This window comes from Ovis aries, chromosome 2 (assembly GCF_016772045.2).
Source record: "Ovis aries strain OAR_USU_Benz2616 breed Rambouillet chromosome 2, ARS-UI_Ramb_v3.0, whole genome shotgun sequence".
NCBI classification, from domain to species: Eukaryota; Metazoa; Chordata; class Mammalia; order Artiodactyla; family Bovidae; genus Ovis; species Ovis aries.
The window spans coordinates 104,843,256-104,868,137 of NC_056055.1; the positions used below are offsets into that span (position 1 = coordinate 104,843,256).

The following is a 24,882-nucleotide window of genomic DNA, read 5'->3' on the forward strand; positions in this document are numbered from 1 at the left end:
TGCCGAGTTCTGCGCGGTTCTGTGTACTCCTTTCCGCTGGCCAGGTTCTCCTGACTGCTCTCAGCTGGTGTTCTGCATGCACTTCCGTGTCTGAAGGTGTATTCCTGATGCATCCTTGGAGAGAGGTGTACTCCACGTCCACCGACTCCTCCGCCATCTTGTTCTCAGCTGCATCATCTCTTATGTCCATGCACTTGTAGGGTCTTCTCAGTTTCCCACAAGTGAGCGTGTCCTCAGTGAAGAAACAGTGCTGGGTATTGCGGACTTCCCTTTTATGTCTCATAGACTGTGCGTGTTCATCTGAGTGTCCAGAAGTCTCTGGTGGAGGCGTGTGATGGCAGTGGCCTGCTGCAGGGCTGGGGGCGCTGAGTTTGTAATCTTTTTAAAAATGGCATTTTATGGTTGGCTGTGTCTTGTGAGCTTGTTTTTGTTTAGTCGCTAAGTGGTGTCTGATTCTTTCACGACCTCATGGACTTTTGTTTGCCAGGCTCCTCTGTCCATGGGATTTCTCAGGCAAGAGCGCTGGAGTGGGCTGCCGTTTCCTTCTCCAGGGATCTTCCTGGCCCAGGGATCAAACCTGCATCTCCTACATTGTCAGGTGGATTCCTTACCACTGAGCCACCAGTCGTTTAGTTCCTAGAATCAGTTATTAAGTCTTGAACGAGAGATGGTTTGGGCATCTAGTGGTCTTCCTGTGGAAGTGGAAAGCAGATCTCTGTGCTTGGTGACATTTAAAGTCAAGGATGAACTACTCAAGAAATGTTTGATGGTCAGATTCTTTTTTAAAAGTCCCATCAGTGGACTTTAAAAATCACTGAAATAGCTGATTTTGCAGCAATAAACCTTTTTAGTTTTTAACACCAGTATTTTCCAGAAAAAGGAGAGACTCTTTCTCTTTCTTCCTCCCTCCATCCCCAAAATAACCTGTCTTACTAAATTGAGAAATCACTTGGCACATGAAAAGGAAGTGCTCCTTGAAAGCAGGAATTTATCTTATTCTCACTTCTGAATTGTGGTGTCTGTTTTAAAGCACAGGTGCTATAGGAAATACTCGGGTGACTGTCGTTAAGGAAAGGTTAATGTGTGGTGTGCCGTCTCCTGTAGAGCAGGGGAATGTGCCTGACGCAGGAACTTGCTTTCAAATAGGTTAACTCAAAGAGCTTCTACATTTAGAGGGATTTGATTCTGAAAATCAGAAGGAACCTTAGAGATGTCTAATTTATCCCATCCTCCTAACATTATAGCCACAGAAATGGAGACGCAAAGCATTTGGATAGCCCATGCAGGGCACGTGGCTGGTTATGTAGTGGCAAAGCTGGCGTTGCAGCCAGAGCTCCTTGCTTGCAGCCCTCCCTGCACAGTGCTTGCCCGCTCCCAAATTTACCTATGTGTGTTACTACCTCATAGAGCAAGGCTGGCAAGAAGAGAAATTTTATGTAATGATAGTTTTGAATCACTTCATATGTTGACTGTATATTAAGCTCCTGAAAGATAACCTGCCTACATTGTGGCTTTGACTACATTTCACTGTATTTAGTCTATAGTCATCTTTGCACTGTACATTCCTAATTAGTTAAAAATACCCAGTTTTAGATCCTGTTGAATTAGGAAAAGGACATTTTACATTTGCGAGTAAATATCTGTCTTTAGCTTTTGGTTGTTAATTTCCAGTTCCCTTGCAGTTTGGCTAGCAGATTTGGCTTGTGTCGGGTTTTCTTTTGGATTGTGTTGAGATTTTCTTCATGGTCTAATAATGTGTGATTAGTATTTGTGTATATTCAAATATATATTTGGAAAGAATGTGTGTTGTCTTTTAATTTATATATATAAATGTGTGTATATATACATTTTATATTATATATAATGTAGCTTATTAATGAGCCTTTGAAATGCTTTGTCCTTGTTTTCTTACCTGCTTCATATTTTGATTTCTTACATAGAAATCTGTAGCCCCCAAGGTGATGGTATTAGGAGGTGATTAGGTCCTGAGGGCAAACCTTCCCCGAGTGGGATTAGTGCCCCTATAAAAGAGACACTGGCAAGCTTCTTTGGCCCCTTCTGCCGTATGGGTATGCAAGGTCTGCCCCTGGGAAGAAGGCCCTCACCTGAAAGTGCTGGCACCCGGATTTCTGACTTCCAGCCTCCAAAGCTGTGAGGAATACATTTCTGTTGCTTATAAGCTGCCCATTGATCAGAAATACCCATTGGTATTTTGTTACCACAACCCTACTGTACCAAGATTTGTTAAAGCCTCCCTCAGTGAATTTGCCAAGTTTTGTGATATTTTTATCAGAGCTGTTGGTGGTGGATACAGAAAACATATTATTTCTGTCTTCTTAGTGGATTGTTACTTTACTATGAAACAGTCCTTTCTGTCCTGTTTATTGCTTTCTTTACCTTAAGTTCTACTATGAGACTAGTGCTGATATATCTGTTTCTTTTGGTATATCTCTCTTCCTCATCACTTCTCTGCATCAGTGAAACTGAGATCCAGCCTGATGACCTTGCAACAACTTCTGTCCCTTTAGTCTGCTGACGTCTCCCTCCCCATTTCGGCTTACCTTCATGCCACTCAAGTGTTCCTGGTTTGTTTGTGGTCTGCCTGCCACATTGAGAGTTAGCTTCAGGAGAGCAGATCTGGTGCTTGGTCCCTTCCCTCCACCCCCATCTCCGTCTTAAACATCTCGCAGAGTCCTGGCACACAGTGAGCATTTTATGAATGCTGAATGAGTAAATGGAGTAACAGTTAGCACAAAAAGTGGTCAGTAGGGGTCCTTCGTGAGACTGGGGGCACTGGTATGTTTAAAAAGTGATTTTGGAGGGAGTGCAGTTGTCAGTGATGGGGACTATGCACGGACCCCAGCAGTGGGGGGCTAGGGTCGGTGTGGAAGGGCTGACTCAAAGCTGGGATGGCTCCTCAGTGTGGGTGTTGAAACCCTTGAGAAAGAGCACAGGAGTTGTTTGGCTTTTAGCACAGGAAGGTGACGGAAATATTCACTCATGGCTGCTGGGCTCCCTGCGCTTTGTGTGGCAGACTGCCTGTGACCCTTAGCTTCGGAGGAGCTCCGGGATGGGAGGTTTTAATGTTCCCGGTTCTGTTTTCTTCTTGGAATGAGTGAGGTGTCGCTCTGTTGCCTTCTGGCGTGGGATGTGACTGTGGAAAAGTCTGAGGCCTGCCTGACTCCTTTTCTTCCTTGTGGGGATTGCTTTTTCTGCCTGCATGCTTGAGGAGATCTTTATTTATAGCCTGTCTTTTCCTTTCTTTTGAATTGAGAGCAGGGTATGTGAAAGAAGACAAAATGCAGCTACCTTAGGCAATTGACCCAGGAGCCCCCTTAATTAAATCTTAAAGTGACTGGAGCTCTAGTGTTTCTGTATTTATTTATTTACTTGTCTGAGGCTCCTGGGCATCTGCAGAGCCCACACAATTCTAGGTGTGGGCTCTGTCTTCTGCAGTAACTTAGCTCTCTAAGCCTCCCCTGAGACAGGCTCTGATTGTGACCTAATGCCCAGACTACTGTGAACCAGCAGTTGTATTTCAACCAAGCACAATTGATGTGACTCCATTCTAAAATTAATCCCTTCACTCTGTCTGCTAAGGCTCCCCAATGTTGCAATCTGATTTTTCTCTGACTGACCTTTGAATAGTCATATACCTTCTGAAGTTGCACTCAGTTGAGTTTAGAATCGAGGAGGACTTAGAAGCCTAGAAGTTCTTTCAGGGCTGAGAAGAAGGAAGGTGTAGTTGATGGAGCTTTGAAGTCAGCGCCCCCAAGGTCAGGTCTCAGAAGTGCCTCTGGTTAGTTTGATTCCACCCAAGTTGCTTGGCATCGTGGGGTCCTGCCTGGATGTTGTGAAGACTGCAGATAATATTTGTAAACTATGTCGCATACTACCTGCCATAGAGATGCTTAAGTGATAGTAATTTTTATTGGTTATTTTGTTAATTTGTGTTGCTGTTGCATATTGAGTTCTAAGAACATTTAAATTTAAACATGTTAAATCTAGTTAGTGCTTCTTCTGGGTGGCTAGTTGTATATGTTAGTGCTCTTCCTTGATGCAAACAAATTCTTATAGTCAAACTCTAGTTTGTCATTCTGTGTTAATTGGGATTAAACTTTGAGATGGCTTAGTAGTTGTCTCGCTCCCTGTTTCATCTCCTGAGTACTTGGGGATCCTAAGCTTAGAGCTTCGGTAAAGTGGCCTCTTTTGCCTCCAGTAATCTTTCCTCAGCCCTTCTCAGAACAGCAGCGCTTTCAAGTCAGTCTTGAGTGTAATGCCAAAACATCAACTGGAGCAGCAGGGCTGGTCTTAACCATGACTCTTGATGAGTTAGGTCCTCATAGAGGCCAGAGGAGGACAGCTGGCTGCTGTGTCCTGGTCTGGATCCTCCTCTCTCCATCTTTAGAAGACTAATGATTCACAATGTTCTCAGCTGCCACCCTGATATTTGTTTTCATCCTTGGCCTTCCAGTCTGAGCATATTTCCTATTGTGCTAATATAAAAGATGGTTAATTTTTTTATGCCTAGGAGAAGGCAATGACACCTCACTCCAGTGCTCTTGCCTGGAAAATCCCATGGACAGAGGAGCCTGGTAGGCTGCAGTCCATGGGGTTGCAAAGAGTTGGACACGACTGAGCGACTTCACTTTCACTTTTCACTTTCACGCACTGGAAAAGGAAATGGCAACCCACTCCAGTGTTCTTGCCTGGAGAATCCCAGGGACGGTGGAGCCTGGTGGGCTGCCATCTATAGGGTCGCGCAGAGTTGGACACGACTAAAGCGACTTAGCAGCAGCAGCCGCACTTTGCTAAGTATTTTTATTGTCATTATCTCAGTTGATCCTCACAACAGCCCAGTTAAGGGTCTTCTTTTCATACATGGAAAAGAAACCCCCGAAGTCTGCAGAGTTGAAGAGACTTGCTCCAGACCACGTGGTTTAGTGGAATGACCCAGCTCACCAGTATACAGTGGTATTGACACAAGATTTTGTGTTACCCACACTCCCTCAGAGGCCTTCTGTTTCAAATGGTGTAAAATAAAATCCTGTGTGTGTGGTGTTTTTTTGGGGGGGCGGGGTGGTGAAATTCACCTAAAATTAACCATTTCAGAGAATAGTTCAGCAGCATGTAGTACATTCAGCAGTATTGAGCAACCATTGCCTCTACCAGTTCCAGAACTTTTTCATCACCCTGAAGGAAAACCTGTACCCATTAAGCAATCACTTCCATCCCCCAGCCCCTGACAGACATCAGTTTTCACTGTCTCTATGAATTTATTTCTTCTGAATGTTTTATACAAATGTGATCTTTTTGTCTGGTTTCTTTCCCTCAACAATGTTCTCAAGGTTCATCCACATTGCAGCATTGTTTCATTCTTTTTTATGCCTAAATTCTATTCCATTGTATGGATTTGCCACCTTTTCGTTAAACATTTATCTGTTGATGGACATTTGAGCTGTTTCTGCATTTTGGTAGAAATAACTGACTAATGCTGCCGTGAACATGCATGTACGTGTTTTTAATCTATGTCACAGCATTTAATGCTCCTAGGTATTTACCCAAGAAACCAAATCTTATGTCCTTGGAGAGATTTGTATAAGAACACTTATAACAGCTTTGTTCATAATAGTTCAAATTGGAAGTATTTTGAATCCTTATTTGGGTCATTGATATGAAATCTGCCTAATTTCACTATACATGGATTTCATTTTTTTTTTTTTTTTTTTTTTAGAGAAAGTGGATGGGGCAACCATGAACTTTAATTTCAAAATAAATTCTGGCTGCTGTATTGTTTTAGTCTGTTGGGGCTGCTGTAACAAAGTACCACAAACTGGCTTATGAACAACAGAAATGTATTTGTTATAGTTCTGGAGGCTGTAAGTACAAGATTAAGGCGCCAGCATGGTTCTGTTTTGATGAAGGTCCTCTTCCAGGTTCATCAGTTCAGTTCAGTTGCTCACTCGTGTCTGACTCTTTGCGACCCCATGAACTGTAGCATGCCAGGCCTCCCTATCCATCACCAACTCCCGGAGTTTACTAAGACTCATGCCCATTGAGTCAGTGATGCCATCCAACCATCTCATCCTCTGTCATCCCCTTCTCCTCTTGCCCTCAATCCTTCCCAGCATCAGGGTCCTTTCAAATGAGTCAGCTCTTCACATCAAGTGGCCAAAGTATTGGAGTTTCAGCTTCAACATCAGTCCTTCCAATGAACACCCAGGACTGATCTCCTTTAGGATGGACTAGTTGGATCTCCTTGCAGTCCATGGGACTCTCAAGAGTCTTCTCCAACACCGCAGTTCAAAAGCATCAATTCTTCGGTGCTCAACTTTCTTCACAGTCCAACTCTCACATCCATACATGACCACTGGAAAAACCATAGCCTTGACTAGGCGGACCTTTGTCGTCAAAGTAGTGTCTCTGCTTTTTAATGTGCTTTCTAGGTTGGCCATAACTTTCCTTCCAAGGTGTAAGTGTCTTTTAATTTCATGGATGTAATCACCATCTGCAGTGATTTTGGAGTCCTCAAAAATAAAAGTCAGCCACTGTTTCTCCATCTATTTGCCATGAAGTGACGGGACTGGATGCCATGATCTTCATTTTCTGAATGTTGAGCTTTAAGCCAACTTTTTCCTCTCCTCTTTCACTTTCATCAAGAGGCTCTTTAGTTCTTCTTCACTTTCTGCCATAAAGGTAGTATCATCTGCATATCTGAGGGTTATCGATATTTCTCTTGGCAATCTTGATTCCAGCTTGTACTTCTTCCAGCCCAGCATTTCTCATGATGTACTCTGCATAGAAGTTAAATAAGCAGGGTGACAATATACAGCCTTGACGTACACCTTTTCCTATTTGGAACCCATCAGTTCTTCCATGTCCAGTTCTAACTGTTGCTTCCTGACCTGCATATAGGTTTCTCAAGAGGCAGGTCAGGTGGTCTGTATTCCCATCTCTTTCAGAATTTTCCACAGTGTATTGTGATCTACACAGTCAAAGGCTTTGGCATAGTCAAGAAAGCAGAAACAGATGTTTTTCTGGAACTCTCTTGCTTTTTCCGTGATCTATCAGTTGTTGCCAATTTGATCTCTGGTTCCTCTGCCTTTTCTAAAACCAGCTTGAACGTCTGGAAGTTCATGGTTCACGTACTGTTCAAGCCTGGCTTGGAGAATTTTGGGCATTACTTTACTAGCCTGTGAGATGAGTGCAATTGTGCGGTAGTTAGAGCATTCTTTGGCATTGCCTTTCTTAGGGATTGGAATGAAAACTGACCTTTTCCAGTCCTGTGGCCACTGCTGAGTTTTCCAAATTTGCTGGCATATTGAGTGTAGCACTTTCACAGCATCAGCTTTCAGGATTTGAAATAACTCAATTGGTATTCCATCACCTCCACTAGCTTTGTTTCTAGTGATGCTTCCTAAGGCCCACTTGACTCACATTCCAGGATGTCTGGCTCTAGGTGAGTGATCACACCATCATGATTATCAGGGTCATGAAGATCTTTTTTGTATAGTTCTTCGGTGTATTCTTGCCACCTCTTCTTAATATCTTCTGCTTCTGTTAGGTCCATACCATTTCTGTCCTTTATCGAGCCCATCTTTGCATGAAATGTTCCCTTGGTATCTCTAATTTTCTTGAAGAGATCTCTAGTCTTTCCTATTCTATTGTTTTCCTCTATTTCTTTGCATTGATCGCTGAGGAAGGCTTTCTTAAAAAAGTCTCTCCTTGGTATTCTTTGGAACTCTGCATTCAGATGGGTATATCTTTCTTTTCCTCCTTTGCTTTTCGCCTCTCTTCTTTCCACAGCTATTTGTGAGGCCTCCGCAGACAGCCATTTTGCTTTTTTGCATTCCTTCTTCTTGGGAGTGGTCTTGATCCCTGTCTCCTTTACCGTGTCCCAAACCTCAGTCCATAGTTCATCAGGTATTCTGTCTATCAGATCTAGTCCCTAAAATCTATTTCTCACTTTCACTGTATAAGCAAAAGGGATTTGATTTTGGTCATACCAGAATGGTCTAGTGTTTTTCCCCACTTTGTTCAATTTAAGTCTGAATTTGGCAGTAAAAGAGTTCGTGATCTGAGCCACAGTCAGCTCCTGGTCTTGTTTTTGCTGACTGTATAGAGCTTCTCCCTCTTTGGCTGCAAAGAATATAATCAGTCTGATTTCAGTGTTGACCATCTGGTGAGGTCCATGTGTAGAGTCTTTTCTTGTGTTGCTGGAAGAGGGTGTTTGCTATGACCAGTGTATTCTCTTGGCAAAACTCTATTAGCCTTTGCCCCTTTGCCCTGCTTTATTCCGTACTCCAAGGCCAAATTTGCCTGTTACTCCAGATGTTTCTTGACTTCCTACTTTTGCATTCCAGTCCCCTATAATGTAAAAGACATCTTTTTGGGGTGTTAGTTCTAAAAGGTCTTGTAGGCCTTCATAGAACCATTCAATTTCAGCTTCTTCAGCGTTCCTGGTCGGGGCGTAGACTCCTGCTTCATAGTGGAAGCTTTTCCCTTGTTTCCTCACATGATGGAAGAGACAAGGGAGCTCCCTGGGGTGCACTAATTCCATTCATGAGGGCCTGAAGACCTGATCACATACCAAGAGCCCCCATCTCCTGATCCTGTCACTATTTGGTGTTAGGGTTTCAGCGTAATTTTGAGGAGATAGAAACACAAATATAAACATAGCCTGTATTAATACAGGGGGACAAAGTTGGAAACAGATGGGTTAGCAGTGGCTTGGCTCAAGATGGTATCACTGGAGCTGGTAAGTGTTTAGATTCTGTATCTATTTTGAAGATAGAGCTAATTGGGTGTACTGATGGATACAGTGGTGGATATGAGGAAAAGTTGTCGGGGGTGATGCTAAGGTTTTGGATGAGGTAAAGTTGCTATATACTGAGCTGAGAAAGACTCTGAGGAGCAGGCTTAAAGGGAAATCAGAAATATGGTTTGGGACTTGCGGAGGTACCTGCTTGACACTTAAGAGAGGCTGTTGAGTAGGTAGTTATAATCTAGGAGATAGCAGCAGTTCAGGGCTCTGATCCAGGCTTGAATGTAATATTTGGAGTTGTCAGCACAATTTGGTGGTTCAAATCCTGAGAGTGAGTGACTTTCCCAAGGAAATATAGACAGGAAGGCCTGCGTACTGAACCCTGGGTCACCTCTAACTTTTAGGGTTATGTCATGTATGAATGTGAGAGTTGGACCATAAAGAAGGCTCAGTGCTGAAGAATTGGTGCTTTCAAATTGTGGTGCTGGATAAGACTCTTGAGAGTCTCTTGGACAGTAAGGGGATCAAACCAGTCAATCCTAAAGGAAATAAACCTTGAATATTCATTGGAAGGACTGAGCTGAAGCTGAGGCTCCAATACTTCGGTCACCTGATGCAAAGAGGTGACTCATTGGAAAAGACCCTGATGCTGGGAAAGATTGAGGGCAGGAGGAGAAGGGGTGTGATAGAGAATGAGACGGCTGGGTGTCATCACTGATTCAACGGACATGAGTTTGAGCAAATTCTGGGAGATAGCCTGGAGTGCTGCAGTCCATGGGTTCCCAAAGAGTTGGACACAACTGAGCGACTGAACTGAACTGGGCGAGAAGAATCCGGCAGTGAGTAGTGAGAAGGCCTGGCCAGTAGGGTGAAAGGAAAACAAGAATACTCTGGTGTCTTAAAAGTCAAGTGTGGGAAGTGTTCATGGAAAACGATTCACCATCTTGGTTAAGTAATATGAAGACCAAGAATCAGCTGTTAAATTTAGTCATGTAAGGATTACTGAGGGCTGACTGTGAGACTGGGAGCTGACTGTGGCTCAGATCATGAGCTCCTTATTGCCAAATTCAGACTTAAATTGAAGAAAGTGGGGAAAATCACTAGACCATTCCGATATGTCCTACATCAAATCCCTTACAATTTATACAGTGGAAGTGACAAATAGATTAAAGGGATTAGGTATGATAGGCAGAGTGCCTGAAGAACTGTGGAAGGAGGTTTGTGACATTGTACAGGAGGCAGCGATCAAGACCATCACCAAGAAAAAGAAACGCAAAAAAGGCAAAATGGTTGTCTGAGGAGGCCTTACAAATAGCTAAGAAAAGCAGAGAAGGGAAAAGCAAAGGAGGAAAGGAAAGGTATACCCATTTGAATGCAGAGTTCAAAGAATAGCAAAGAGAGATTTTTTTAAGAAAGCCTTCGTCAGCGATCAATGCAAAGAAATAGAGGAAAACAATAGAATGGGAAAGACTAGAGATCTCTTCAAGAGAATTAGAGATACCAAGGGAACATTTCATGAAAATATTGGCAAAATAAAGGACAGAAATAGTATGGACCTAACAGAAGCAGAAGATATTAAGAAGAGGTGGCAAGAATACACAGAAGAACTATACAAAAAAGATCTTCATGACCCAGATAACCATGATGGTGTGATCATTCACCTAGAGCCAGACATCCTGGAATGCAAAGTCAAGTCGTCCTTAGGAACCATCACTAGAAACAAAGCTAGTGGAGGTGATGGAATTCCAGTTGAGTTATTTCAGATCCTGAAAGATGATGCTGTGAAAGTGCCACTCAATAATATGTCAGCAAGTTTGGAAAACTCAGCAGTGGCCACAGGACTGGAAAAGTTAGTCTTCATCTCAATCCCAAAGAATGTTCAAACTACCTCACAATTGCACTCATCTCACATGCTAGCAAAGTGATGCTCGAAATTCTCGAAGCCAGGCTTCAGCAGTACATGAACCAAGAAATTCCAGATGTTCAAGGTGGATTTAGAAAAGACAGTGAGCCAGAGATCAAATTGCCAACATCCGCTGGATCAGTGAAAAAGCAAGAGAATTCCAGAAAAGCATCTACTTATGTTTTATTGATTACGCAAAAGCCATTGACTGTGTGGATCGCAGCAAACTGGAAAATTCTTCAAGAGATGGAAGAATGACCTGATGTGCCTCCTCAGAAATCTGTATGCAGGTCAAGAAGCAACAGTTGGGAGCAGACATGGAACAACAAACTGGTTCCAAATAGGAAAAGGAGTACGTCAAGGCTGTATATTGTCACCCTGCTTATTTAACTTATATGCAGAGTACATTCGGCGAAATGCTGGGCTGGATGAAGCACAAACTGGAATGAAGACTGCAGGGAGAAATATCAGTAACCTCAGGTATGCAGATGCTACCACCCTTATTGCAAAAAGCGAAGAGGAACTTAAGAAGCCTCTTGATGAAAGTGAAAGAGGAGAGTGATAAAGTTGGCTTAAAACTCAACATTCAGAAAACTAAGATCATGGCTACTGGTCCCATCACTTCATGGCAAATAGATGGGGAAACAATGGAAACCGTGGCAGACTTTATTTTCTTGGGCTCCAAAACCACTGCAGATGGTGATTGCAGCCATGAAATTAAAAGACGCTTGCTCCTTGGAAGAAAAGTTATGATGAACCTATACAGCATATTAAAAAGCAGAGACGTTATTTTGCCAGCAAAGGTTACTCAGGTAGTCATGTATGGATATGAGAGTTGGACTATAAAGAAAGCTGAATGCTGAAGAATTGATGGTTTTGAACTGTGGTGTTGGAGAAGACTCTTGAGAGTCCCTTGGACTGTGAGGAGATGAAACCAGTCAATCCTAAAGGAAATCAGTCTTGAATATTCATTGGAAGGACTGATGTTGAAGCTGAAACTCCAGTACTTTGGCCACCTGATGTGAAGAACTGTCATTGGAAAAGACCCTGATGCTTGAAAAGATTGAAGGCAGGAGGAGAAGAGGGCGACAGAGGATGAGATGGCTGGATGGCGTCATCTACTTGATGGACATGAGTTTGGGTAAACTCTGGGAGTTGGTGATGGACAGGGAGGCCTGGCGTGCTGCAGTCCATGGGTTTGCAAAGAGTTGGACACAACTGAGCAAGTAAGCTGAACTGAGCTGAAGGATTACTGATGGCCTTGATGAGACGTTTCTGTGGTATGTTGTGGGTGAGCAACTGGTGTGTGGGCTAAGGAGAGTGAGAGTCGTTCAGTCGTGTCCAACTCTTTGTGACCCTATGAACTATCCATACAGTCCATGGGATTCTCCAGGCCAGAATACTGGAGTGGGTTGCCATTCCCTTCTCCAGGGGATCTTCCCAACCCAGGGATCAAGCACAGGTCTCACACATGGCAGGCGGATTGTTTACCAGCTGAGCCACAATGGAAGCCCAGGAGAAGATGGGAGAAAGATGACTGAATAGGTATGTGAAATGGGGAAAATTCCAGGCTTTTTGTCTGCTCATAAACACGCTCCACAGAGAGAAAAGGTGATGAACCAGGAGTGGAGGGGAGCTAGAGCTAGAGCTGCAGCCTTGAGTTTTTTAAAGGGAAAAAGTCAAAGACTGCAATGAGGAAATGCCAGTTAATCCAGACCAGTGGAGGGAGAGGAGCATATGTGGGTAAGCTGCAAGTCAGGGGGTTCAGGATGAGGTGAGATCCCATGCATCTGTTGGTTTCTGTTTGCTGAGTGAAACAGGAAGTAACGGTTATCAGCTTAAAGTGAGGACTGGGGAAGAAAGGTCTTAGGGTTACAGAGGGTGAGAGTGTGAAATAATTATCTGGGAAAGTGGAAAATCAGTGGATTGAGCAAATGTAGTTTGATGAGGGGGTGGCTGAAAGCGGCTCTTTGAAGTTAGTGGTGGAGATTTTCCTCCTGCCGTGTTAAACTGCTCTTGGGCTGGCATGAAGTGGGCAGAAAGTTGGATATGAATGTTGGGTTTTTGCTGGTTGTGGTACCATGAGATGAGAAACAGGAGGCACAAGAATGTATCCATAGGGAGTGGTGGGCTGTGAGACTGGGATGTGAGGGTCAGGACAGGGGAGGAATAACAGAAAGTGGTAGGATCAGTGAGTTGAAGGATCCGCTATGGGTGAGGAATTGTTGGAGCGGGCATCTCCAGGAGGTAAGCGATAGTCAGGACGACTGCTCTGGACGATTAGGTGGTGGGTGAATAGGACGCTTAAAATTGAGATGGTTGAAAGGTTGCACTTGTTTGGTAATTAGAGGATGATTAATAAACCCCATAGTTTGTTTCCATCCTTTGCGTATATCCCATTTTTAATAGGACAAATTCAAGAAAACATTTAGATCTGTCTTACGTATTAACTTCATTCTGGCTAATTGGTCCCATATTAATCGGTACAGGGTTAAGGGTTTAATGATTGCTTAACTGATATTTTCTTCTTTCCCCCATTGGTAAATCAGACATCACTCATCTTGTGTAAAAACTGAAATAGAAAACTGAAGTCTGATTTTAGTATAAACTATGCATGGAAATAGCCATGTCCTCCTTAGTTAATTGTATTGAAGTTTCCAGATAAATTGAACTTTTTCACCAAATTTAAAATGGATAACATAGAATCAGTGGTAAGACTATAGTATATATGCAGTAACTCTGTGTAGGCCGAATCATGATCCTCCAATGATGTCACATCCTAAGCCCCAGAAGCTATAAGTATATTAAGTCACAATGCGGAAGGGACTTTGTGGATGTGATTAAGTTAAGGATTTGGAGATGGGTGTGATTATCCTGGATTATCTAGGGTGGGGTATATAATCTCAGGGGGCCTGACAAGTGAAGGGAGGGGGCAGGAGGGTCAGAGTCAGAGGGATTTGAAGATCTGCACTGCTGCTGATGCCTGCCTTGGAGATGGAGGAGGGGACCCTGAGCCTGCCAACGCATGATGCGGTCTCCAGAAGCTCCCCCGAGCCTACAGAAGCAGGAGTTGGCCTTGAGCTGTATCGGCATGACTACCGAGCCTGTAGGCAGACTAACCTGCAGGCCAGCCGAGCTTGATCATAGCCTGGTGGGGTATATTGTATCTAGGTAAGAAGTGGCACTGTCAGGAACAGAGTTGGTCAGTCAAGTAATACAGGCAGGTTTTATATTGTTAATTCAAATACCAGAGCACCCTCATTTAGTACTCAGTTTTCAGTTCAGTTCAGTTTTCAGTCGCTCAATCGTGTCTGACTCTTTGTGACCCCATGAACCGCAGCACGCCAGGCCTCCCTGTTGATCACCAACTCCTGGAGTCCACCCAAACCCATGTCCATTGATTCAGTGATGCCATTGTCCCCGTCTCCTCCTGCCCTCAATCTTTCCCAGCATCAGGGTCTTTTCCAATGAGTCAACTCTTCGCATCAGGTGGCCAAAGTATTGGAGTTTCAGCTTGAACATCAGTCCTTCCAATGAACGCCTAGGACTGGTCTCCTGTAGGATGGACTGGTTGGATCTCCTTGCAGTCCAAGGGACTCTCAAGAGTCTTCTCCAACACCACCGTTCAAAAGCATCAACTCTTCTGCACTCAGCTTTGTTTATAGTCCAACTCTCACATCCATACATGACCACTGGAAAAACCATAGCCTTGACTAGACAGACCTTTGTTGGTAAAGTGATGTCTCTGCTTTTTAATATGCTGTCCAGGTTGGTCATAACTTTCCTTCCAAGGAGTAAGCGTCTTTTAATTTCATGGGTGCAGTCACCCATCTGCAGTGATTTTGGAGCCCAGAAAAATAAAATCTAACACTGTTTCCACTGTTTCCCCATCTATTTCCCATAAAGTGATGGGACCAGATGCCATGATCTTCGTTTTCTGAATGTTGAGCCTTAAGCCAACTTTTTCACTCTGCTCTTTCACTTTCATCAAGAGGCTTTTTAGTTCCTCTTCACTTTCTGCCATAAGGGTGGTGTCATCTGCATATCTGAGGCTGTTGATGTTTCTCCCAGCAGTCTTGATTCCAGCTTGTGCTTCCTTCACCCCAACGTTTCTCATGATGTACTCTGCATATAAGTTAAATAAGCAGGGTGACAGTGTACAACCTTGACGTACTCCTTTTCCTATTTGGAACCTGTCAGTTGTTCCATGTCCAGTTCAAACTTTTGCTTCCTGACATGCCTACAGATTTCTTAAGGAGCAGGTCAGGTAGTCTGGTATTCCCATCTCTTTCAGAATTTTTCACAGTTTATTGTGATCCACACAGTCAAAGGCTTTGGTATAGTCAATAAACCAGAAATAGATGTTTTCTGGAACTCACTTGCTTTTTCAGTGATGCAGCGGATATTGGCAATTTGATCTCTGGTTCCTCTGCCTTTTCTATAACCAGCTTGAACATCTGGAAGTTCACGGTTCACGTATTGCTGAAGCCTGGCTTGGAGAATTTTGAGCATTACTTTACTAGTGTGTGAGATGAGTGCAGTTGTGCGGTAGTTTGAGCATTCTTCGGCACTGCCTTTCTTTGGGATTGGAATGAAGACTCAGTTTTACTAGAGTAATAATCCTGCAGTAGAGAATGATACCAGGGACTGTTTACCCTGACGTTTTAAAACATGGTAGATAATGGGTTCTTTTGCTTAGGTTTCTGTGCTCCCTGAACAAATGCCTGGTTATAATTTAGCTTCCTGTGTGCATGTCTACATGGAAAGAGTTCAGTGAACAGATGATTCAATTATCTGATTCCCTTTGATTATATATTGGTTTCCAGTATGGTTTGCTTGTGGACATGGGTGTATGAGGACACACTGACCAGAAAGTTCTCATTTCTCTTGATTCTGTTGGCTGTTGTAGCTCTTCACTGCTGAACTGGTATTTTGGTCTTAGTTACATCCATTGAAATCAGTCCATCCCTGGGAGATGACTCTACTGGATACTTTTAACTGATTATTTTTGCAGACCCTCAGAGGATTAGTTCTGGATCTTGGAATTCAGCTAGGTAATACAACCCCAGAAGGCTTGTGGAACATAAAATATTTTCTCCAGGTATCATAGCCCTGCTTCTGCAAAGCTGAGAAGCAAACACGAATGAGCTTTGCTGAACTGAATTTCTGTAATTGAAAACCAGGAAAGGGGCAAGTGTATCAGTTTTCAGAATCAAGATAATTTCAACATCTGGATAGTTTGGAAAAATAGGCCAAAAGTCAGGTGAGATATAGCATAACCAAGTGTAGAGTTTTGTACTGTATCATTTTAAAAGAATGTAAAGTGTTAGTTATAGAAGATAAAATTTATTGGAAGTCCGAAGAGTGCTCTGTAATGACCTAGAGGGGTGGGATGGAGGGGTAGGAGGGAGGCTCAAGGGGGAGGGGACATTTGTATTCACATGGCTGATTTACGTTGCTGTTTAGCAGAAACTAACACGACATTGTAAAGCAGTTATACTCCAATAAAAAAAAGGCCTGAGAAGAGCTAAGATATCTACAGCTTATGTTGGATGAATATATTACTTTCTAAAATAACTCTTAAATATCTTTCTAGATTTGTGCTAATAGTTCTAGTGGAATGTAGTCAGAACCCTTAAATGTTTAACCTACCGAAATAAGGTGAAAATACTCGATGCTTATTTTCATTTACTAGAATATAAGTATGTTAATTTGTTGCTAAAATCGATACACATGGTGGACATTGAAGTTTAGCATTTGCTAAAACTATGAACAATGGAAAGAATAGCAGTATTCTGCAAAGTTTCAAACAGCCTCATACACACCTACAGGTAAAGGGTAGCATACATACAATAACTTGCAGGATATAATGGCTAGTTAGTATGGGCTGTCATTGGCTTGTATTATTTTTAACAGAGTAATCATTTTTTTTCAATTAAATGTAGGATTTACCTGGATGTCTATTATCTAATTTTAATAGTTTCAATATGGGAAAACTAGACCACTGCCACCCACAGCTACTGTGGTAAGCACAAATGAATTACAGCGTAATCTGAACCTTGTGTTCACATAGTGATCAGATTGTATCAGGGCATTTGTTTAAAGACATTTCTTGTTTGAGTTCGCATATGTTTCATCCTTATAAGAGAAAATAGGAGAAATCCATAAGGCAGTTTGAGATATGCCTACTAATAGGGAATATTATTAAACATGCTTGCTTTCTTTTACTGTGGTGATTAGCTTCGTTATCAGTCTGTTTTCCTCCATTCTGATTTGTCCACTGTGCCCATTTTGAATACCTACTATATAGAAAACATTAAGCTAAATACTGAGAGAAGTGGAAGATAGAAAAATCAGTGACAGCTCATGCTCTTAAGCTCAGGGTAGAAGTCATTTCAGAACCTGAATTGTCAGTTGAAGAGAGGAGATGCTGCCTGTTAGGAGCATGCAGGGAGCCTGTAGGTGAGGCCTTAGGAGTACTTGGCAGTAAACTGTATTTGCTACCTGTGCAGTGGAGCCATAAGCTCCCGGGGCGCCGTGCTGATGTGTGTCCCCACGCTCTGGCACGCACTCACTTTTCAGAAAAGAGTGGATGAACAAATGTAGACCCTCTACAAATGTGGCAGGATATCTGCCACAAAGAGGAAGAAGGACGTTCGCTAAACTCAGTGATGTGTTCAAGGAAATGGGTTGTGGATTAGCTCTGGATCAGGAAATCTGAAAGTTTCTGTGGACAAAAGGAAAGGAACCATTGGAGAGAACACAGAAGATGTAAATGAAGGAGGGACTCATTCATGGAATAAAATTCCACAGGGACTGTGTGATAGGGGAAGAGTTAGCCTTAGAAAAGAGATCCCTGTGTACCCTTACACAGGAGAGAGAGAAGGGTTTGGAATTTATTATAATACATCAGTAAGGGCTCAGGTAAAGTAATTAGCATTAATTAATATGCTGATAAATCCCACAGCACTTTCAATTATAGTGGCCTAATAACTGAAGAAAAATGCAGGTTGAAAGTGTTCAAAATTGTGTACATGCCAGTGGTTACACACCGTGGCTCCCAGTGAGAAATGGTGCATTGTAATCATCAGGTGCATTTGTCATAAACTTTTGAGAGTGAAGGGCTCCTGCAAGTGCCAACATCTAGTCGTGCCAGGGGAGGAGATATTCCTCCTTGTCCTGCTGAATAATTCAGAAGTTCTGTCTCTGCTTAGTGCTGACTTGGGATAAACGTGAAAAGGTTTATAGAGTTAAGACCATTTTTAAATGGACAGACTTTTTTTCTTTGGAGCCTATTTTGTTCCTTTTTCCCTCCTTCCTGGGAGACTGATTTTCTTCAGCAGCGTTTTACTGGGAAGCCTGGCCAGTTCCATGTATTGTCTGTCATAGTGGGTATCACATCGAATGGCAGGATTGTCATTTGAAGGAGTTGGGTTTGGCGACTACGATCGCTGGAGACATCTCTAGCAACAACACGCTCATTGGACTGGCCCTGTCTCTAGGATAGAGGGTATGGTAAACAAGTGATGACTGACTTTGAGGCACATGCTGGGCTATTATTGGATAGCCCATTAGGCACTTAAACGTAAGCTCAAAACCTTGCAACCTGCCCCTGGTTTATAAGAGTGAGAGTGTCCTTTGCCTGCAGGTGCAGATTTAGGAGCATGAAGAAGCTAGTGGTGGCCAGCTTCAAGAAGCACAGTGCCCAGGGCCACTGATGACAGTTTATATCAGGGTGACCACTGAGTGCCCTTATGGTCCTCAAACATCCTCATATTCAGAGGATGGCTCGTGAGACGTGACTCAAGGCTGTCGATTCTCATCCATTTTGAGAAATCAGTCCATAGTCTTGAAATGCCGAAATAGCAAAGCATCCTTGAAAAACATTTTCGTTATAAACAATAATTACATATATAACAAAAATTATATACAGTAGTTATAAAGTAATAAGTAGAAAGCCCTTCCCCCAGTTCTTACATGTTTTGACAGTTTCTTGGATAGCTTTTCATAATTTTCATGTTTTTTACTCACACTTGCATGCTTTTTAAAAATTATTTTTTAAATGAATGATATTGTGTGTCCGTCTGTTTAATGGTGTCATTTATGCACTTTCTGATACTGGTATCCCCTACTTTTTGAAAATTCTCTTTATTCTACTGAAAATTCTCTTTATTCTACTTCATTTTAAAGAAAGTCCTACTTTAGTGCCAATTTTCTCTAACCAGAAGAATTCCAAGGAGGATTTTTGCTTTTATGAAAAAAAGCAAAAATAGCCTTCGGTGTCTGTTTTCCAGCTGGCTGTTATAGAGGCAGTGTGCACCCCAATCAGTGAAAGTGGCCCCACTAAAGTCCTTCCCCAGGAACCACACTCAGCATCTCGGTATCTAGCTTCCATAGCTTTGAACTGTGTGAGCATCTGTGCTTATCTCGATTTTATTTTGTGCATCCGTTAGCAGGATGTGTCCTAAGTTAATGGCTCCTTTGCTCTATTCCATTTTGGCGTATGAAAGGTTTTGTAGGACTGCTGTTGCTTCAGATAGTTGGTGAAACCATGGGACACCTTTCCTCAGCTAGATGAAATGAAACATAATTTTTTTTAACCACTTCCTTTTGACAGACATTAGGATGATTTTCCAGATTTTTCTTTCATTATTGTAGGTTAATGTTAAAGCTGTAACATTGTCATTATAGTCTGCTTGTACAAATATTTTTGCTTACATGAAAGAAGAAATGTAAAGAATCCTGGTCCTAGAAGTCAAATTTGTGGGTCAAAAACATGTAGGTTTCTACATTTTTATGGATATTGCCTTGTTCCACCAGCATTTAGTATCAGTTTACACTTCTCCTGGTGGTATAGTCGAGCCCCCCATCCCCCCAATTCTTGACCGTCATTGCTCATCTGTTAGTATGTTGTTTTAATTTACGTTTCTTAAGTTATGAGTGTTTGAAGATGTTTTCATGTTTATAGATCATTTTTATTTTTCAGTGAATTGTCTGTAGTCATTGCCCATTTTCCAGTGAATTGTCTTTTTCTTAGCAATTTGTCAAGACTGTGCATATTAATATTTGATGCAAATATTTACCTTGGTTTATTGTTTGTTTTTGTTTATAATTGATTTTTTAATTTGATTTGTCTTTTATAAAATCAATTGTGACTTCTTTTTGACTTCTACAATTAAAAAAATCATAAAGTCCCTCCTGTATTTCAAAATTTATTAAATAATTTTTTTCTTCAAGTATTTTTATAGTCTCATGTTTTAACTTTATTGTGGTATACCTGGAATTTGTTTTGTAAAGGATTGAAGGTAAGCATTTAGCCATAAGTTTTCCAAATGGCTAGCAGTTGTCTCAATATCATTTTTTGGAACATTTTCCCATCTTCTCATAGAATACTTGAATTTGAGATTTTCTGACTGATAGATATATGGCACTTATAGTAACATCTAGACTAAGGGACTGATTCTTCATGAGAATGTATATTTCATTGGATACACTTAAACAGATGGGCACTGTTTTTATAGAAATTTGATTCTGTGATTTGTTGAAATTTATAGTTAACTTAATGGAACTCTTTGATTTTATTAAACAGGAGACCTCAATATAGGAGTCTTGAAGTGACAAATGGAGTTTCATGATTAGTATAATTTAAAACTGAGTATAAAACTACTTGCCTTAATTAGCTGTGAAACATGTCTTCTGAGTACTAAAATCTCATTGGTTTATCATGAAAGGCCTTGACCCAAGTGGGAACAGTGAAAACTGTAGAATTTGAAAAGTAGTGTCAGACATTTGTTGTTGCATTTTCTGGGTTGGATGAATTGTTCAGGGAATATGATAGAGCTGTAATTTGTATGACAAAACATACTATGAAGCTGTGAACACAGTATGCATGAGGCTAAAAGTTACTCAAGGGAAAGACTTGAGTTTTGAAGAGGCAGCTACTTTTTTATTTTTGCCAAAGAATGCTAGCAAATATGAGTTGAGAAGAACTGTGAGTTCTCTTTGTTGATGTAAGACACAAATTTGAGATTTTTAGGTAAGTGTTTAAGGCTCATAGAAAAAGTGTGCATCTATCGATTATTTATGTTTTCTTTGAAATTTATTGCAACGGAAAACAGGAATCTATGACATACGTGATAAAGGAGGCAGCACTGACTGCTTACAGATAAGACTGGCATGCAGTTTTCCTTGATGAAAATTTTAATGCATCAAAATAAAAAGCTTACAGAATCATCTTATGAACATCCATGGGAAAATGATCTTCAAAGCTTATTGAATTTGTTTTTAATATTTTCACTTGAGGCAAATCATATCTTAAATCTAGATATGACTCAAAACAGTTCTTTTCTGCTTTATTCTAAATATTTAAGTATAAATTACAGTTTATTAAAGGATGGTTCTGAGACCTAGAAACTTCAAAGTCAAACCATTTAACTTTGGAACAGTTGTCTATATACTAAATTTAGTTGGACTTCACATAAAAAATTAAGAAGATAAGCTAATTCAGATGTGTTTATGACCCCTGGTTTAAGACAAACATAGAGTTTAAATTGAACCATATGTATATATTTTGATATTTTTTGGTAAGGTACCATATTCATATACAATTAAAGAATTTCATTGGTATAGATCAAGCAGAGAAATGCAAAGCATTAAACAGTGTGTAGACTCTAGTGATAATTCATGTATTTTACTTAGTAGATATTTATGAATGGCATAAAAATTTATAAGATGTTCATTTTTATTACACTATAGTTAAGGCCATCTCTTTTAGTGGAACTTTGGCTACAAAATTTCTGAGTTTTAAATTGTGGCTTCAGGTGAATGAAGTACCCTTATAGTAAGTGATTTTGAAAGCTTCTTGGCTCGTTTAACCTTACAAAATAGTCTGAAATGTTTACACTTGTTGAAACCACTGAGGCTGTACGAATGAAAGAGAACTAATTTTCAGGATTAATGTAGGGTTTTGAAAACACAAGCTTCACACTAAAATAGAGACCAGGGCTTCCCTGGTGGTACAGTGGTTAAGAATCTGCCTTGCAGTGTAAGGGGCACTGGTTTGATCCCGCGTCTGGGAAGATCGCACACGCTGTGAAGCACCGCAGCTACTGAGCCTGTGCGCTACACGTACGGAAGCCCACGAGCTTGAGCCCATGCTCAGCGACAAGAGAAGCAACCGCAGTGAGACGGTCTCACACCACAATGAGAGCGTAGCCCCCACTCGCCACAGCTAGAGAGAGCCCACCTGCAGCAGCAAAGACCAGCACAGCCAAAAAAGTCAAAATTAAAAAAATAAAAAGAGACCAGTTGGTGACTGACATTCACTTGCATCGTGAATGCTGTGCTTCTCAGTGGGTTTTGTTTCCAGCCCTACCGTCTCATTCTGTTGTCCCTGATACATACTGCCTTCCTCCTCTCGTGGAAACAGAGCAGTCCTTATTATCTGGCTTCTTCGCATTATAACCCAGACCTAAAACAAAAAGTTAGGAAATAAAAGGCTAGGATCCCACTCACTGAGGTTTGGAGCCATCTCTCATCTTTAGGATTTGGCTTTCAACGCTTAGGACATTCAGTGTTTGTTGAATGAGTGAGCACTTACTTTGATTGTAGAAACAGGTTAATTTTCGTCTACTTCACTGTTGGAATGAGGAGTTCTTACAATACACAAAAATGTGTTTCTTAGGGCCAGACCATTCTTCTGGTTCATTATTACACTTTTCTTTCTTGCCTTGGTTTATGTGTGTAAAGAAGAGCTTAGTTGCTGTCTAACATCATTAGCTTCATTAATGATATTGTTAAATTTAACTCTGTGAGAAATAAACATTTCATAATCTCCGGGGATGAATGAATAAAGTACTACTCTGGCTCTGTTGAACCACCTTGGAGTTAAATTGTCATTATTGTCATACCTAGCAGCTGACAGGGTAAGAAGGGTACCCTCTCGTTCTAAGGAAGGTTACGATACTCTGGATGGAAATGTGTACATATTCACTTTTCTGAGGTTAATAATGGCTTCTAATATTTTACATTTCAGTGTCATGTTAGATTTCATTTCATGACCTTTTGTTCATTCACATGTATTTTTGTTTTTAGCTCTAAACGAAAGACATGAGGCCTAAGACTGAAATGAGGTTGTTTTGAGGTCATCTGATTTCTGGCTAGACGGTGTGCGATCGCCTCGTCCTGAAACCACTGCAGACAGAATGGTAATGGCAAAGCCTGAGACAAAGAGAGGCCTTCATGTTTTTCTGTGTCTCCTCTCCTACCCCAGTTCCTTTCTTTATAAGCTTAATTTTTTTTTGTAAGTTGTGAACCAGAAATGTTGAACAACATGCTGGCACCCTATCTAAACTGGTTCAAGTGTTTAATACCAAAAAGAGTAATTATGTAAAACTATAGATCAATTAAACCTTTTAGAGTTGGTTAAACATACTTTTAAAAAACTGAGATCTTGTGAGCTGCTTAAGTAGCAGCAAAATGTTTATTACAGGAAAGCACCTCAGACTGTTAGGTATTTGCAGATTGAAATAATGTTCCCCCCTTTGAAATCCAATGTAGTTTGCTCTCAAAAGGAACTGTGGACTGAACAAGTTTTTCAGACTAGATAGTAAAGATTCTTGCCACAGGTTTTTCTGTCATAAAGAATGTTGATGTTTTATGTATGTGTCTGTTCTCGGTTTTTTTAAATGTGAAGTGCCCATTAAGAGGGTTAGTTCCATGAATTAACTCTTCTCTTATTATTGCATGTATCTTAGTTCAAAGTATATTTTACGATAGCAGCACTCTATTATAGTAAAACATTTTTAGGGGGTTGTAGAGGCTCTCTTTATCAAGTTTATCCCAATGGACCATGTCCTGTTAAATGTGTTGATATAGCAGACAATTCCTAGACCTGATCCTCCCAGACCCCCCCCAGAATGGAATCTCAGCAGATTCTTTGCTCAAATTCAGATCTTATACTTAGCTACTTTTTCAGAGTAAGTGGTTCTTTATGTTATTTCGTTTCCTCTACTACATGTAATGCTATTAATAGCAAAAATAATATTATAAATTTACTTACATTTAGTCTAAATAAATTATACATCAGTTTATTTAACTGATGAGATGCTGAGAAAATGAAATTGTCATTCTATTCCAGAGAGTGATACAGAGGGCAAATTCTAAACTACTGACAGCATTAAGAATTATTTTTTACAGTCATGTTTATTTCCATGTTTTCTTCTAGAGACTCAGTTATAGTATAGTTCTAAAGAGCACCTAAGTTCCCTACAAACAGCATTGTCCTCCAGATAGTATCACAAATAGTATTTTATGGATAGTATTTTCTCAGATGTTGAGAATGACCTAAAATTTATAAAATACATTCTTCTATTTCATGTTATATGACCTTCTGTGATGATAAACTTATTTACATGTTACGTAAATCCAGGCATTGTTTTGGCTAATCCAGAGTGCAATAACTTAATATCTGTGAGCTCAATTTATACTTAAATAATTCAGCCTAGCCTTGTTCTAAAGAAACGCAGTATACAATAGGTTGTTTCCTTGTTTTATTTTGTTTCCTAATTTGTTGTTTTCCTCTTCTTTTGGAAATGTGAACTCCGAACTTTCAATTTTCTGTGGAATCATTAAATAGGCTGGTCTAAATAGCATGGTTTTTAAACCTGTAATTAAGAGAATTGTTCCTGTAGTTCATTTTCGTATGTTAATGTTTTTATGAGAATTACTGGTTTAAAATAACCATGTCTTATATGTTCCAAAACAAAATTGTTTTTCTTTTTCAAATAAATCCTGTATAGATGGACCCTTTTTGAGTTTACAAGAACTTTGAAGGTCATCTTTCTTATTTCACGTGCTGAAAGCTAGTGTAGTAGAAGCACAAAGACGTTAACCACTGTTAAGTGGCTAAAACATAGCTTCTCAAGGTGAGTCACGTAAGAAGGAGATAAAAAAATCTCATTTATGCATCTGAATGTTTGTTACCTTAATGATAGCTTAAAAAAAGAAGAAAGCCAAAACCAGTACCACTTTATATTTTCAAACTGTAAATATGAAGGTATTTTGACCCAGTAGATATTCACATAGGTAACATGTATGAGTACAGTTTAGTATTTATTTTGTTGTAAGTAAACAGCCTTGTTATTAAGGAGAACTTTGATGTTAGACTTTAAAAACTTAAAACTGTAAATGGGGGGAAAAGCATTAACTTTAAAAT

The 24,882-nt window shown here is 40.7% G+C and overlaps 1 protein-coding gene and 1 long non-coding RNA gene across 2 annotated transcripts in view; both read left to right on the forward strand.

Annotated features, from left to right (window-relative positions):
• The window catches only part of XKR6 (XK related 6), a 307,100-nt gene that overhangs the window by 67,203 nt on the left and 215,015 nt on the right, over window positions 1-24,882 (forward strand). The gene's annotated exons all lie outside the window — the stretch shown is intronic.
• LOC132657149 (uncharacterized) overlaps window positions 1-24,882 on the forward strand; it is a 95,739-nt gene that overhangs the window by 65,951 nt on the left and 4,906 nt on the right. Inside the window, exon 1 of the long non-coding RNA XR_009599561.1 lies at window positions 1-22,873. This exon is cut by the window's left edge and continues 65,951 nt beyond it. This is a non-coding gene — a long non-coding RNA (uncharacterized LOC132657149). The remainder of the gene's footprint in view (window positions 22,874-24,882) is intronic.